This window comes from Coregonus lavaretus (genome assembly GCF_964263955.1).
Source record: "Coregonus lavaretus genome assembly, contig: HAP1_SCAFFOLD_874, whole genome shotgun sequence".
NCBI lineage: Eukaryota > Metazoa > Chordata > Actinopteri > Salmoniformes > Salmonidae > Coregonus > Coregonus lavaretus.
The window spans coordinates 197,636-213,007 of NW_028157590.1; positions in this window are offsets into that span (position 1 = coordinate 197,636).

Consider the following 15,372-nt stretch of genomic DNA (forward strand, 5'->3'; position numbering starts at 1 on the left):
TATTCATTATGTATATTGAAAACATCCTCTCTGTTTCTATGATACCTTTACAAGACGATGCTAAACGTTATAATTATTAAATGTTAAACGCTCAAATGAACAAATAACTGTTTTACATTTAGGATTTAGAGTGGAAAATTATTCTCACACTACCTCCCTCTGTAGGGCCGTTGCACTGGTCGTCTGATTGGGAATCGTCTGATTGGGAATCGTCTGATTGGTCTGATTAGTCTGTGCACCAATCAGAGACAGCGCGCTCATCACCCTGAATGATAAACTCTCGAACTCCACCCACTTATTGTTGACGTCCGCGTCCATGGTGTGAGTGTCAGGTACAGGTACGCTGCCTTTCTTCAGCTCCAGAGAGTCCCATCTGTTGCCCATCTCTCTGAAGGGGATCCCTCCCTCAAACCATCTGTTCCTCTCCTCCAATCGCTTTGCTTGCTCTCTGTCCGAGCCCTCCCCTGCCTCTCTCTGACTGTCTGATGACATATTGGGCGAGGTGTCATTTAGATCCGGGGCCACAGAGTCCATTTGACGAGGGTTGGAGGTGGAGTTAGTGGTTCGAGGGTCGGAGTCTTCACAGGTGAGCATAGAGGGAGGCTGGCGAGACGACACAGGCCGAGAGTGACCGTTTTCTCTTTCACTGTCTGACCGTCTGTGATATAAAAATGGGGACCATGGGAAAAGTGTTTCAGATATAGCTACATAGTCACATTTTTTACTCTTGTATATTATTACATTTGTCTAATTGTCTTCTTGTTGCCTCCAATTCCATGAATTATGTCCTAAAGTAATTATGTGCATTTCTGTTGTGATCTTAGGCCACACCAGTCTAAGTTCAGGACTTTGTCTGCGTCTGAAATGGTACCCTATTCTACTCCCTGTAATGTGCATTACTTTGGACCAGGGCTAATAGGAGCTTTGATCCAAAGTAGTGCAGTACATAGGGAATAGGGTGCCATTTCAGACACAGACAAAGTCCTGCACTTAGACTGGTGTGGCCTAAGATCACAACAGAAATGCACATAATTACTTTACGACATAATTAATGGTATGCCATTTCAGACAGTGTGCCATTTCCAACACAGTGCCATTTCCAACACAGTGCCATTTCAGACACAGTGAATAGAAATACTAACGGTGTGATGTCTGGGGAGTGTCTGGGTTGGATAGTCTGTCTCAGCACATTAACCCAGTTCCTCCTGATCCTGGAGGTCGAGGCTGAAAGAGTGAACACTGCCTTCTTTGTCTGGTTGAGATCAAGAGATAAAGAACAGAGAAAAGCCACGTCTGAGGGGTTACAAACAGGAAGGAACTAAAGCATACAGACACCAAGTCTGCATCCAAAATGACACCCTAATCGCTATATATTGCACTACTTTATGGGCCCTGGTCAAAAGTAGTGCACTATTTAAGGATGGACAAGGGTTGCAGCCCAAGACTAGTAGTAGTAGTGGTAGTAGTAGTAGTAGCAACAGTAGTAGTAGTAGTAGTAGTAGTAGTAGTAGTAGTAGTAGTAGTAGTAGTAGCAACAGTAGTAGTAGTAGCAGTAGTAGTAGTAGTGGTAGTGATAGTGGTAGTAGTAGTAGTAGCAACAGTAGTAGTAGTAGTAGTAGTAGTAGTAGTAGTAGTAGTAGTAGTAGTAGTAGCAGTAGTAGTAGTAACAGCAGCAGCAGTAGTAGTAGTGGTAGTGGTAGTGGTAGTGGTAGTAGTAGCAGTGGGAGTGGTAGTCCTAGTGGTAGTAGTAGTAGTAGTATTAGCAACAGTAGTAGTAGTAGTAGCAGTAGTAGTTGTAGAAACAGTAGTAGTAGTAGTAGCAGTAGTAGTGGTAGTGGTAGTGATAGTGGTAGTAGTAGTAGTAGCAACAGTAGTAGTAGTAGCAGTAGTAGTAGTAGTAGTAGTAGTAGTAGTAGTAGTAGTAGTACTAGTAGTAGCAGTAGTAATAGTAGTAACAGCAGCAGTAGTAGTAGTAGTTGCAGTAGAAGCAGTAGCAGTAGTACTAGTGGTAGTAGTAGTAGCAACAGTAGTAGTAGTAGCAGTAGTAGTAGTAGTAGTACTAGTAGTAGCAGTAGTAATAGTAGTAACAGCAGCAGTAGTAATAGTAGTTGCAGTAGAAGCAGTAGCAGTAGTAGTAGTAGTAGTGGTAGTAGTAGTAGTAGTGGTAGTAGTAGTAGTAGTAGTAGTAGTACTAGTAGTAGCAGTAGTAATAGTAGTAACAGCAGCAGTAGTAGTAGTAGTTGCAGTAGAAGCAGTAGCAGTAGTACTAGTGGTAGTAGTAGTAGCAACAGTAGTAGTAGTAGCAGTAGTAGTAGTAGTAGTAGTAGTACTAGTAGTAGCAGTAGTAATAGTAGTAACAGCAGCAGTAGTAGTAGTAGTTGCAGTAGAAGCAGTAGCAGTAGTACTAGTGGTAGTAGTAGTAGCAACAGTAGTAGTAGTAGCAGTAGTAGTAGTAGTAGTAGTAGTAGTACTAGTAGTAGCAGTAGTAATAGTAGTAACAGCAGCAGTAGTAGTAGTAGTTGCAGTAGAAGCAGTAGCAGTAGTACTAGTGGTAGTAGTAGTAGTAGTGGTAGTAGTAGTAGTAGTAGTAGTAGTAGCAACATGTTCGATGAGAGAAAAACCAGGAAGTACATACATGTATCTGGAATCCATAGTTCTTCTCCACGTCAAAGTCTTGGACGTTCACACAGGACGTCAGGTCTATCTCTCCATCCAGGTCATCTGACTACAACAGACATGGAGGAACTGGTGTGATACAGACAAAAAAATACTTATATGGATATAAATATAATTGGGGAACTAATATTGCATATATAGGAAATGGCGTCACCTCCTCAGCCTCAGAGTCCATGTAGAAACTCAGTGCAGCATCCCTCATCACAAACCAGTATCTCCTCCACTGTTAGAAACACAAGCCAAACAGACTCAGTCAAACCAGTGACACTTCAAAATATTCAAAACACTGCTATTGTTTTGAATGATGTTTTCCTCTAATTGTGCAAGTTTGTTATAACACATGGCCATGTGTGTCATTTGCAACGTTACCCCCCCATATTCATCCAGTTTTGACATCCAGCCCTTTTGGTCAGACTGTGTTTGGGTATTTTCAGGTAGAACTCTCTCCCGCGGTTTAGAAGATCTGAGGCCCTTTGCAGTTTGATTATCTGAATTCTGTAACAAATTGATTATATGAATAATCATTATATGATGGTACTTATGATACAGTATGAGTGACTGTTTTAAAGTACTCAAAGGTAACAAGAGTATTACCTGTGGCTGAAGCGCAGTTGTGGACTGGGTTCGGGACAGTCGTCCGTCCTCTGAGTCGCGATATTTCTCCCTCTCTTTCTCCCTCCTGTCTCTCCCCCTCTCTCTGCCCCTCCCTCTCTCATCAGACCCAACCCTCGTACTGTAGCTATCAGATTCCTCTGCATACCTAAAAGAGAGGAAGAGTTTGAGAAATAGAGACAATGAGAGAAAATCCTGACCCAATATGCTGTACATGCAGTAGGCCCTTACAATATGCTGTACATGCAGTAGGCCCTTACAATATGCTGTACATGCGGTAGGCCCTTACAATATGCTGTACATGCGGTAGGCCCTTACAATATGCTGTACATGCAGTAGGCCCTTACAATATGCTGTACATGCGGTAGGCCCTTACAATATGCTGTACATGCGGTAGGCCCTTACAATATGCTGTACATGCAGTAGGCCCTTACAATATGCTGTACATGCGGTAGGCCCTTACAATATGCTGTACATGCGGTAGGCCCTTACAATATGCTGTACATGCAGTAGGCCCTTACAATATGCTGTACATGCGGTAGGCCCTTACAATATGCTGTACATGCGGTAGGCCCTTACAATATGCTGTACATGCGGTAGGCCCTTACAATATGCTGTACATGCGGTAGGCCCTTACAATATGCTGTACATGCGGAAGGCCCTTACAATATGCTGTACATGCGGTAGGCCCTTACAATATGCTGTACATGCGGTAGGCCCTTACAATATGCTGTACATGCGGTAGGCCCTTACAATATGCTGTACATGCGGTAGGCCCTTACAATATGCTGTACATGTGGTAGACCCTTACAATATGCTGTACATGCGGTAGGCCCTTACAATATGCTGTACATGCGGTAGGCCCTTACAATATGCTGTACATGCAGTAGGCCCTTAAAATATGCTGTACATGCAGTAGGCCCTTACAATATGCTGTACATGCGGTAGGCCCTTACAATATGCTGTACATGCAGTAGGCCCTTACAATAGGCATAGTCATTTATCATACTTCCTCTGCCCTCCAAAACTTCCAGAAATGCCCTTCTTCTAATTATAACGCCACCACCATGATTGCTCATTTCCTCCCTGTCCTCTCTTCTCTCGCTTCTCTCTTTTCTCCCTCCTCCCTCTCTCTCTCTATAATGTCCCTCTTGTCTCCTCTCCAGTCTCCCCACTCACCTGGGTGTCCTGTGCCTCTGGTCTCTACGTGGGCTGGGGCTCTGGGTCCTCCTCCTCTGGCCCAGTACCACCTCTCCCCCCTCTCCCTCTGACCCCAGGTCCAGTCTGGGGATGTCAGCCAGAATGACGTAGTCCTCTATGGTCATCCCCTGGGAGTCCACTGAGGCGGTTCTCTTGGGCTCCTCTCGGGTCAACAGGTACTCCAGGCCCCGCCTTAGAGGACTCTTGCTCCTATCACTGATTGGCCTATCATTCGTTTCCACGGTCGCAGCGTGGGGTTTCAACGAATTGGCAAGCAGCTGGGAGTCGATGCCTAGTCGTGGTGGGGAGGAGCTACAAGAGAGGGCAGAGCTTAGTAGGGAGTGGGAGGAGCCACACCAGGAGCCTTGAGGGGGGCTGGGGTTGGTTTTAGGGGGGTGCATCTCTGTCCGTTCCTCTCTAGCGACCCTCTCTGGTCTCCTTGAGTAGCTCTGTGTTGTGTCAGGTCTGGTGTCGCTATGCTTGGTTTCTCTTTGGGGTGAATGGCTGTGTGTACCATAGCCACTTCTAGGGGGAGAGCATTCACGACTATCACGACTGCGAGTGGTTGGAGAAGGGTTTTTATCTGTTCTGGGCCGGGGGCTTCGAGACCCTTCGTAGGAGTTTGGCTGCAAGGCTGAAGAGTCACATCGAGAGATGGAGTCAAGATTTTTGTAGAGTTTTTCAGAGTCCAAACTGTGACTGTTTGAGCTGTGGGAGGGACGTCTTGACCCTCTTGACTCCCTTGACCCTCTTGGCTCTCTTGACTCTCTTGACCCTCTTGACTCTCTTAGCTCTCTTGGCTCTCTTGACTCCCTTGACTCCCTTGACCCTCTTGACTCTCTTAGCTCTCTTGACTCTCTTGACTCCCTTGACTCTCTTGACTCTTGGTCATTCCCATTGGCGTAATGCTCTGTTTTACCATTACTTACAGGGGAGGAGTCAGTGTGTTTGTAGGAGGCCGTGTTTTGGGACGGGGAGGGGTGGCGAGACATGACAGACCCTCGTCTGTGAGAGGGACTGGACCGTCCTGACTGATGGCGAGACGAGGAGCGAGATGGAGCGTGAGACGGAGCGTGAGAAGGAGTGTGACTTTTGGAATGGGAGCTTCTACGTTGGGAGGACGCAGATCGAGAGTCAGCCAGTTTATACCAATTTGGGCATGGGGAGCGAGGGCTAGGAGACTGGTCTTGAGAATCAGTGCCACCACGTCTGAAGTTGGAATGATAGGTGTACCTCTGCGGAGACTCGCTCCTCCAGGTCTCCTGCTGGAACGTTTCATCGCTTCTCCTTTGGGATGGAATTCCGAGATTCACGTTCCGGTAGGGGATGGAGGCTTTGGGTTCTGGGCTGTGGTTGCTGGGGAGCGGATGGCCCCTCTCATAGTGCCGGTAAGGTCGTTTGGATACACCCTCCACCTGAGCCTGGGGACCACCGTCAAATAAGGCTTTCCTGTCTGGAGAGAAGTAGCCACTCTCTCCTCTTGATCCTGGGCGTGAGGAGTTGGGACATGGCATGGTAGATTGAGCTCAAATGGAAAGCAAAGACACATTTAAATGTTTAACTGAAAATTGACAATAAAATTTTGAATTGAAATTGAATTGAATGAAAATTGTAGCAGCAGTCACAGACAAAATGTCTGTCTGTAATACTGTGACCTGGTCAGACCTGAGGGTCGCCTGAAACTCTCCCGGCCTCTCTTCTCCTCCATCAGGGAGCTGTGTGGTGGTCTGTGGGGAGACGGGTCCACCCGGGTCATCTCTGGCCCGGTCACACAGCACCCTGCTGGGTTGCTAGAGCCACTCCTCCCTGGGTCTGGTAGGAAGTCCCACTGGTCCTCCTGACTGCTGGGTGGAGGTATAAAGGAAGGGCATGAGGGACATTGGTAAGGGTACACACTCTATGAGTTTGGCACAATGTACTGTAGAACTAGTTTATGAGAAATCACTACCTGATTGTAGAATTTCCTTCAAATATAATGTTTTATAACTGTTTATTAAAGTTTTATAAATCACTTTAACCTCTACGGGATCGGTGTCCCGTATACAGGACGGTTGAGCTAACGTGCGCTAATGTGATTAGCATGATTGTTGTAAGTAACAGCAAACTTTCCAGGACATAGACATGTCTTATATGGGCAGAAAGCTTAAATTATTGTTAATCTAACTGCACTGTCCAATTTACAGTAGCTATTACAGTGAAAAAATACCATGCTATTGTTTGATAGCAACAAAAAACTTCACGGCAACTGGTTTGATATATTCACCTCTGAAGGTAAATAATGTACTTACATTTAGTTATCTTGCTCAGATTTGTCATCCTGAGGTCCCAGAGATAAAATGTAGCATAGTTTTGTTTGATAAAATCCATTTTTATATTCAAATGTAGGGCACTGGGTTCTACAGTTTGAAGCCTTGCTGTCTCTGGCTCCACACCCACCCCGCCCGGCCATCTAGATGTGTGAAAGTTAGTGTATAAGCTAATGAGCCATCATCTATGACATTCCTGGGAGTGTGTAAAACTTACATTTTGTATTACAAAAATGTATTACCATATCATTTTTGTATGTACTCTATAGTTATGTATTTGAAAATGTATCAATTGACCAATTCGGCACATTTGGGCAGACTTGATACAAAATAGTCCAGTATTGCAACGCTTCACTGGATCAATCTGAAACTTTACACACACACTGCTGCCATCTAGTGGCCAAAATCTAAATTGCGCCTAAACTGCAACATTATATTGTGGCCTTTACGTTTACATTTTTAGTCATTTAGCAGACACTCTTATCCAGAGCGACTTACAGTTAGTGAGTGCATACATTATTATTTTTTTTCATACTTTTTTAGCCTTTCTCTTGCATTTCAAAGATGATAAACAAATATTTTACCAGATCTAATGTGTTATATTCTCCTACATTAATTTCACATTTCCACAAACGTCAAAATGTTTCCTTTCAAATGGTATGAAGAATATGCATATCCTTGCGTCAGGTCCTGAGCTACAGGCAGTTAGATTTGGGTATGTCATTTTAGGCAAAAATTGAAAAAAAGGGTCCGATCCTTAAGAGGGTATTAAGTATACCTTAATGTAATGTTACCAAAGTCACCTGCCAATGACACTCACACTCACCTGTGTACCGTGTCAGAGTCACAGATATTGAGTTCCCAGTCAGGGCTAGGAGTGTGAGTTAGGCTCTCCTGATAGGTCCAGACGCTCCTGGTGACATCACTGTAGCTGGCCACCTCAGACAGGAAGTGATGGTTGTCCTGATTCATGGAACGAGACACATTTCGACCAATCGTTAATAATTCAGAGAATGTCAAACTGGTCAATGGCTTTGTCAATTCAGCAGGCCATCTAAAATGTGTAAAAGTCACTTTTAAGGCTTGGTACACAAAGTATGTAATTCTGTTGTGTTTTCAGAAAGTTACATAGCAACACGTATGAAAATACAGTTGGAGGCAAATCAAACAAATTCAAACATGCTGCAGTGTTTACACTATAGATAGATACTTTATCTACAGGTATCTCTGTGGTAAGACAGTCATTACAATGCTTAAAGATTCATTAAATGAATGAGTTGCAATCACTCTCTATGTCAATTCAACAAACATGTGAGAAAGCACCAACAAGTAAAGTAAACAAACTTAAGACAAAATGTCTGCCTGTGGCACAAATGAAAATAAGCAAACTTTCCGTATAACTCATCACATCTAAAACAAAATGCAAACTTCTTACTACACCTGCTTGCAGAGCTTCCTTGGACGTCCCTTTACAAATCTGCTGTTAAGACGTCAAGTGGCAACAGCAACTTCTCTCCTCCCCCTCTGTCCCCCCCCCCCCCCCCCCCTCTGTCTCCTCCCCCTCTCTCGCCTCCCCCATCTTCCTCTCCTCTCTTCACCTTATCTACCTGAGCTAATACATTAGGCCTGCGCGGACGACGGTAACACAACCTTGCCTCTCCCTGGCCTTGCTCATCATTATTTCATTGGTCTGTTGCTCTTCCACTACCAGAATGCACCCATCCACTTCTCAACCCTATATTGATCCCTCTTTCAGTTCTTGCCCTCCCTACAACGCACAAAAGTCACCTCTTTCTTTTCTTTTGACTTTTGATCTCTATGTTGTGTTGTGAGCAGGCACGTATTTCTATCTGGTATATTCTGTTATTTTGAAATGAAAGGATTATTCAAATGACAGTAAAATTAGTAGAAGTGTATTTCTGGTACAGGTCCATCCTTAGAGTTCAGTTAAGTGGGCTGGTGTTGTGGGTGTGGGTGCGTGTGTGTGCTTGTGTGTGTGTTGTGTGTGTACGTGTGCTTGTGTGTGTGTTCTGTGTGTGCTTGTGTGTGTGTGCTTGTGTGCAATGTGTTATGTGAGCAGATTAGATTACTATCTTTCCCCCAAGGGATGCAAATGAGCTTTTCATTAATTAATGATAGAATCATAATATAATGAAACGCCAACCTGTGTGTTTGTCAGTCCTCATTTCACCTACAGTATATCTTATGTTATAATTACCTCACTTGGTGGCTTTATTTGTGTTCATTGCATCATCATGTTGTTTAATATGTGCCTTTGTTTCTTTCAGAACTGGTTACTCCTCATACTGCCACTTGGGAAGATCAAATGAAAGATTTTGGAAGTGTTTCAAACGTATACCGCAACTTACTGTACAGCAAAGGTAATAATCCAGACGTTTTCCAAACCCAATTACACTTTAACAGTCATTAGCCGTCCATCGTCCATTTCCCTCAACACTAGCCCCTCCTACCTGGCACACCTGTGAGGTAGTGTTCACGTGCATGTGTCCCGGGCGTAGGCAGGAACCACAGCAGAAGGGGTCAAAGGTGTTGGGTTGGAACTGGTGGCAGTAATAGTTGTCAGCATAGAGAGGCATGATGGATCCTCAGATCAGGAGAGCACCCCTATTTTACTCTGATGGTACGGCCCAGTGCAATGATGCACTATTACAAAATCCACCTGCACAAAGATGGTGCATTCTGATTAGAGGTGGAATAACTAATCAAACCATATACTGTATAGATGGCTCATAGTAATGCAGTATGTCAAGAGCAACACTATACAGACATAGGAACTTAATTTGAGCCAGTTTGCTACAGCAGGAAAATAATCCTCCAGCAACAGGAAATGTGAATTATTATGTGAATTATAATTAATGAACATTTTGTAGGGGTTGATTCATTTTTCCTTAGGGCAAATGAAGTCTGACATTTAAAAGTGGAAATTACTAACTGATCAAATTAAGATCTTACATCTTTAGAATTGCATTCTGAAGTAGAATATGGGCCATATCAGTAATTTCATGCATTGACCTGTAGCGGTCTTTACACTGTAATGGAATTCAACGAAATGCTTCAGGTAGTAGGTAACTTCATCTCTTGGTTGTGGCCAAACAACATCCTCTGGGTTCCTTGAGGTGAAGCAACACTTACCTAAGACAGTGACTGAGTGAAACAGAAACCATTGCTGATGGTAGGCTATACCTTTACAGCTCTGTCCAAAAATAGTTTGACACACAATACTGTAACCATAACACAGTAACCCACCGCCATTTTGTTAATGAAAGAAACACAAAGCCTTAAAAGTATAATCTGTCTTTGTCATGCAGGTCTTACTACCTGCCCTCCAGGACACCTACAGCACCCGATGTCACAGGAAGGCCAAAAAGATAATCAAAGACAACTACCACCCGAGCCACTGCCTGTTCACCCCGCTATCATCCAGAAGGTGAGGTCAGTACAGGTGCATCAAAGCTGGGACCGAGAGACTGAAAAACAGCTTCTATCTCAAGGCCATCAGACTGTTAAACAGCCATCACTAACACAGAGGCGCTGCTGCCTACATACAGACTTTAAAATCACTGGCCACTTTAATAAATGGAACACTAGTCACTTTAATAATGCCACTTTAATAATGTTTACATATCTTGTATTACCCATCTCATATGTACAGATGAAGTCGGAAGTTTACATACACCTTAGCCAAATACATTTAAACTCAGTTTTTCACAATTCCTGACATTTAATCCTAGTAAAAATTCCCTGTCTTAGGTCAGTTAGGATCACCACTTTATTTTAAGAATGTAAAATGTCAGAATAATAGTAGAGAGAATGATTTATTTCAGCTTTTTTTTCTTTCATCACATTCCCAGTGGGTCAGAAGTTTACATACACTCAATTAGTATTTGGTAGCATTGCCTTTAAATTGTTTAACTTGGGTCAAACGTTTCGGGTAGCCTTCCACAAGCTTCCCACAATAAGTTGGGTGAATTTTGGCCCATTCCTCCTGACAGAGCTGGTGTAACTGAGTCAGGTTTGTAGGCCTCCTTGCTTGCACATGCTTTTTCAGTTCTGCCCACAAATGTTCTATAGGATTGAGGTCAGGGCTTTGTGATGGCCAGTTCACACAGAACTTTGGAAGTATGCTTGGGGTCATTGTCCATTTGGAAGACCCATTTGCAACCAAGCTTTAACTTCCTGACTGATGTCTTGAGATGTTGCTTCAATACATCCACATAATTTTCCTTCCTCATGATGCCATTTCTTTTGTGAAGTGCACCAGTCCCTACTGGAGCAAAGCACCCCCACAGCATGATGCTGCCACCCCCGTGCTTCACGGTTGGGATGGTGTTCTTCGGCTTGCAACCCACACCCTTTTTCCTCCAAACATAACGGTGGTCATTATGGCCAAACAGTTATATTTTTGTTTCATCAGACCAGAGGACATTTCTCCAAAAAGTACGATCTTTGTCCCCATGTGCAGTTGCAAACCATAGTCTGGCTTTTTTATGGTGGTTTTGGAGCAGTGGCTTCTTCCTTGCTGAGCGGCCTTTCAGGTTATGTCGATATAGGACTCGTTTTGCTGTGGATATAGATACTTTTGTACCTGTTTCCTCCAGCATCTTCACAAGGTCCTTTGCTGTTGTTCTGGGATTGATTTGCACTTTTCGCACAAAAGTACGTTCATCTCTAGGAGACAGAACGTGTTTCCTTCCTGAGCAGTATGATGCCTCCGTGGTCCCATGGTGTTTATACTTGCATACTATTGTTTGTACAGATGAACGTGGTACCTTCAGGCGTTTGGAAATTGCTCCCAAGGATGAACCATACTTGTGGAGGTCTACAATTCTTTTTCTGAGGTCTTGGCTGATTGCTTTTGATTTCCCCATGATGTAAAGCAAAGAAGCGCTGAGTTTGAAGGTAGGCTTTGAAATACATCCACAGGTACACCTCCAATTGACTCAAATTATGTCAATTAGCCTATCAGAAGCTCCTAAAGCCATGACAACATTTTCTGGAATTTTCCAAGCTGTTTAAAGGCACAGTCAACTTAGTGTATGTAAACTTCTGACCCACTGGAATTGTGATACAGTGAATTATAAGTGAAATAATCTGTCTGTAAACAATTGTTGGACAAATTACTTGTGTCATGCACAAAGTAGATGTCCTAACCGACTTGCCAAAACTATAGTTTGTTAACAAGAAATTTGTGGAGTGGTTGAAAAACGAGTTTTAATGACTCCAACCTAAGTGTATGTAAACTTCCGACTTCAACTGTATATACTGTATTCTATACTATCTATTGCATCTTAGCCTATGCCGCTCTGACAATGACTTTGCTCATCTATATATTTATATATTCTTATTCCATTCCTTTACTTAGATTTGTGTGTATTAGATATTTGTTGTAGAACTGTTAGATATTACTTGCTAGATATTACTGCACTGTCAGAACTAGAAGCACAAGCATTTTGCTACACTCGCAATAACATCTGCTAACCATGTGTATGTGACCAATATATTTTATTTTATTTGGATTATAATATTAAAAACACTTTAAAGGTATTTCTATAATTTTTAAATACCTTTTGACTGTTAACTCCAAGTTCATTTGTATCTGCAAAGTAACCAGCACAGGTCATATCCTTCATACTCTCAGAACTCATCCAGGTCTGGGTGAAACTGGCGTGGGTATAACTGCCATTGTGGCTCTGTCTTTTGTCATGTTAAATATCAATTGACTCTCATTGGAGCCAACATGGCCCATTGGCCCCAAAGGTGTGTATCAGATGTCATCAGCTTTAGAGAGTGAAATATGCAACTGGCTCCACTGGACAGATGTCATGTGGTGAGCCTGTTTTACAGATGGCTGCTCTGAGGGTTACAGACAAGCACGAGCGGTCACCTGTAAAACACTGTTTACTAGAACAGGCACTGCATGGTAGGACAGACATAGACTGGACCACAGAGTGGCCATCTACTGGGGAACAATAAATACATGTTGAATCTTGAGTTGCCATTAAAGTATATTCAAACACAAGGTTAACAGATGAAAAATAAACCAGTTTAAATTGTATACCGTACTGAAAAAAAAAACATGGTACGAAATGAGTCGAAACCATTGGACGTATTTCTCCTCAAAATGCCAGGTGGGTCCTTTATGTTCCAGGGCAGGTAGGCTATTAGAGTATCTATGTCACTACCTACCTGAGGAAACAGAAAGGAGTATTTACAGTGTCTAGCCTCCCATATGTAACCTGTCTAGGGGCCCTTTGTGTGTGTATAGAATAGAATATCGGCTGTACTATGCTGAAAACAAAGCTGTTTCCATAGATATACAGTATATTATATTATTAGGCCTATTTCAGGTGATCTCGTCCACTGGGGACAGCAGTCCAGAGAAGCCAGCAGAGGGGGACAGCACTGTCCAGAGAAGCCAGCAGAGGGGGACAGCACTGTCCAGAGAAGCCAGCAGAGGGGGACAGCACTGTCCAGAGAAGCCAGCAGAGGGGGACAGCACTGTCCAGAGAAGCCAGCAGAGGGGGATAGCACTGTCCAGAGAAGACAGCAGAGGGGGCCAGCACTGTCCAGAGAAGACAGCAGAGGGGGCCAGCACTGTCCAGAGAAGCCAGCAGAGGGGGCCAGCACTGTCCAGAGAAGCCAGCAGAGGGGGCCAGCACTGTCCAGAGAAGCCAGCAGAGGGGGCCAGCAGTGTCATCAGGATCTTACTGGAAGGCCAGGTAGCACACACAGGCACACATGCACACACATTTACAAAGACAGACTATTCCCACAGTCTCTCAGTGGATCATATACTGTCACTTGTCATGCACGCTGCATGCTCAGCGTAGACTGTAGACTATAAAGGCTGTGTATTTATAGATGTACTGTATGTTTAAATAGGTGAAGCGAACGCTCACTGCTCCGGATCCTGTAACAGGGCCAATTTATCACTGTGTGGAATAGTCTCAATTCAAGCTCAGATTAGCTATACCCAAAGTTGTGTATGATTAATTGCACTCTCAGAAATTGTAGTTTTGAAAAGTTAACCCCTAAAAATCTTTCAAATGAAATGTCACCCTCAGGATATTAATAATAGCATGTTTGGCAAGAAAATGTTGCAGGGAGTTATTTCTGCCCAAATCCTTTTTCCACTGAGCGTCCTAGTTGCATAGCTACACTCTGTTGCTCAGGCGACAGTTGCCATGGTGAGAAGAGATTTAGTAACCATGGAAATATGATCGCCTAAGTAAAGTTCAGCATCCCACCAACTTGAAGTTGGCATGACTGACTTCTATAAATGTAAATAGACTGTATTTTAATGGATGTATCTTAGTGATTAAACGTTCTTAAATATGCATATCTTTGGTAGTAGAATGACTCATACAAGTCACACGCAAGGGCAAAATAGAACCAGATCATCAAAATACAATATTGTAAGTACTGTATAAAAGCTTTCATAGAGCATTTCATTCTCCTAAATTACATTTCAAGCATCAACTTCCTTAAGAGTCTGGGGGGGTGGGATTGTTTTGTTTTAAGATGGTCATACCATGGATCATTTAGCTATTTAATTTTGAATGTTAGTACCCCTTTAGGTATAAACAAAATATATATTTAAAAAATGATTTAATCAAACATTGAATTTGGCCTTACTGCTATTAGCCCATAGAAATGCATTGAATAATAGATAAGTGTAAAAAAAGATAGAAAAACAAATCTAAAATAAATTTGTTTTAAAGTGTATGTCCTATATCTGAGAGATTTAAGAAAGATCAGGAAAGTATATATTATTATTTTCTACCCATATTTAACCAATTGTTGGGGCACTAAACTACTTCCATATACAGTGCCTTGCAAAAGTATTCATCCCCCTTGGCGTTTTTCCTATTTTGTTACATTACAACCTGTAATTTAAATTGATTTTTATTTGGATTTCATGTAATGGACATACACAAAATAGTCCAAATTGGTGAAGTGAAATGAAAAAAATTACTTGTTTCAAAATATTCTAAACAATAAATAATGGAAAAGTGGTGCGTGCATATGTATTCACCCCCTTTTCTCTGAAGCCCCTAAATAAGATCTGGTGCAACTAATTACCTTCAGAAGTCACATAATTAGTTAAATAAAGTCCACATGTGTGCAATCTAAGTGCCACATGATATCAGTATATATACACCTGTTCTGAAAGGCCCCAGAGTCTGCAACACCACTAAGCAAGGGGCACCACCAAGCAAGCGGCACCATGAAGACCAAGGAGCTCTCCAAACAGGTCAGGGACAAAGTTGTGGAGAAGTACAGATCAGGGTTGGGTTATAAAAAAATATCTGAAACTTTGAACATCCCACGAAGCACCATTAAATCCATTATTAAAAAATGGAAATAATATGGCACCACAATAAACCTGCCAAGAGAGGGCCGCCCACCAAAACTCACAGACCAGGCAAGGAGGTCATTAATCAGAGAGGCAACAAAGAGACCAAAGATAACCCTGAAGGAGCTGCAAAGCTCCACAGCGGAGATTGGAGTATCTGTCCATAGGACCACTTTAAGCCGTACACTCCACAGAGCTGGG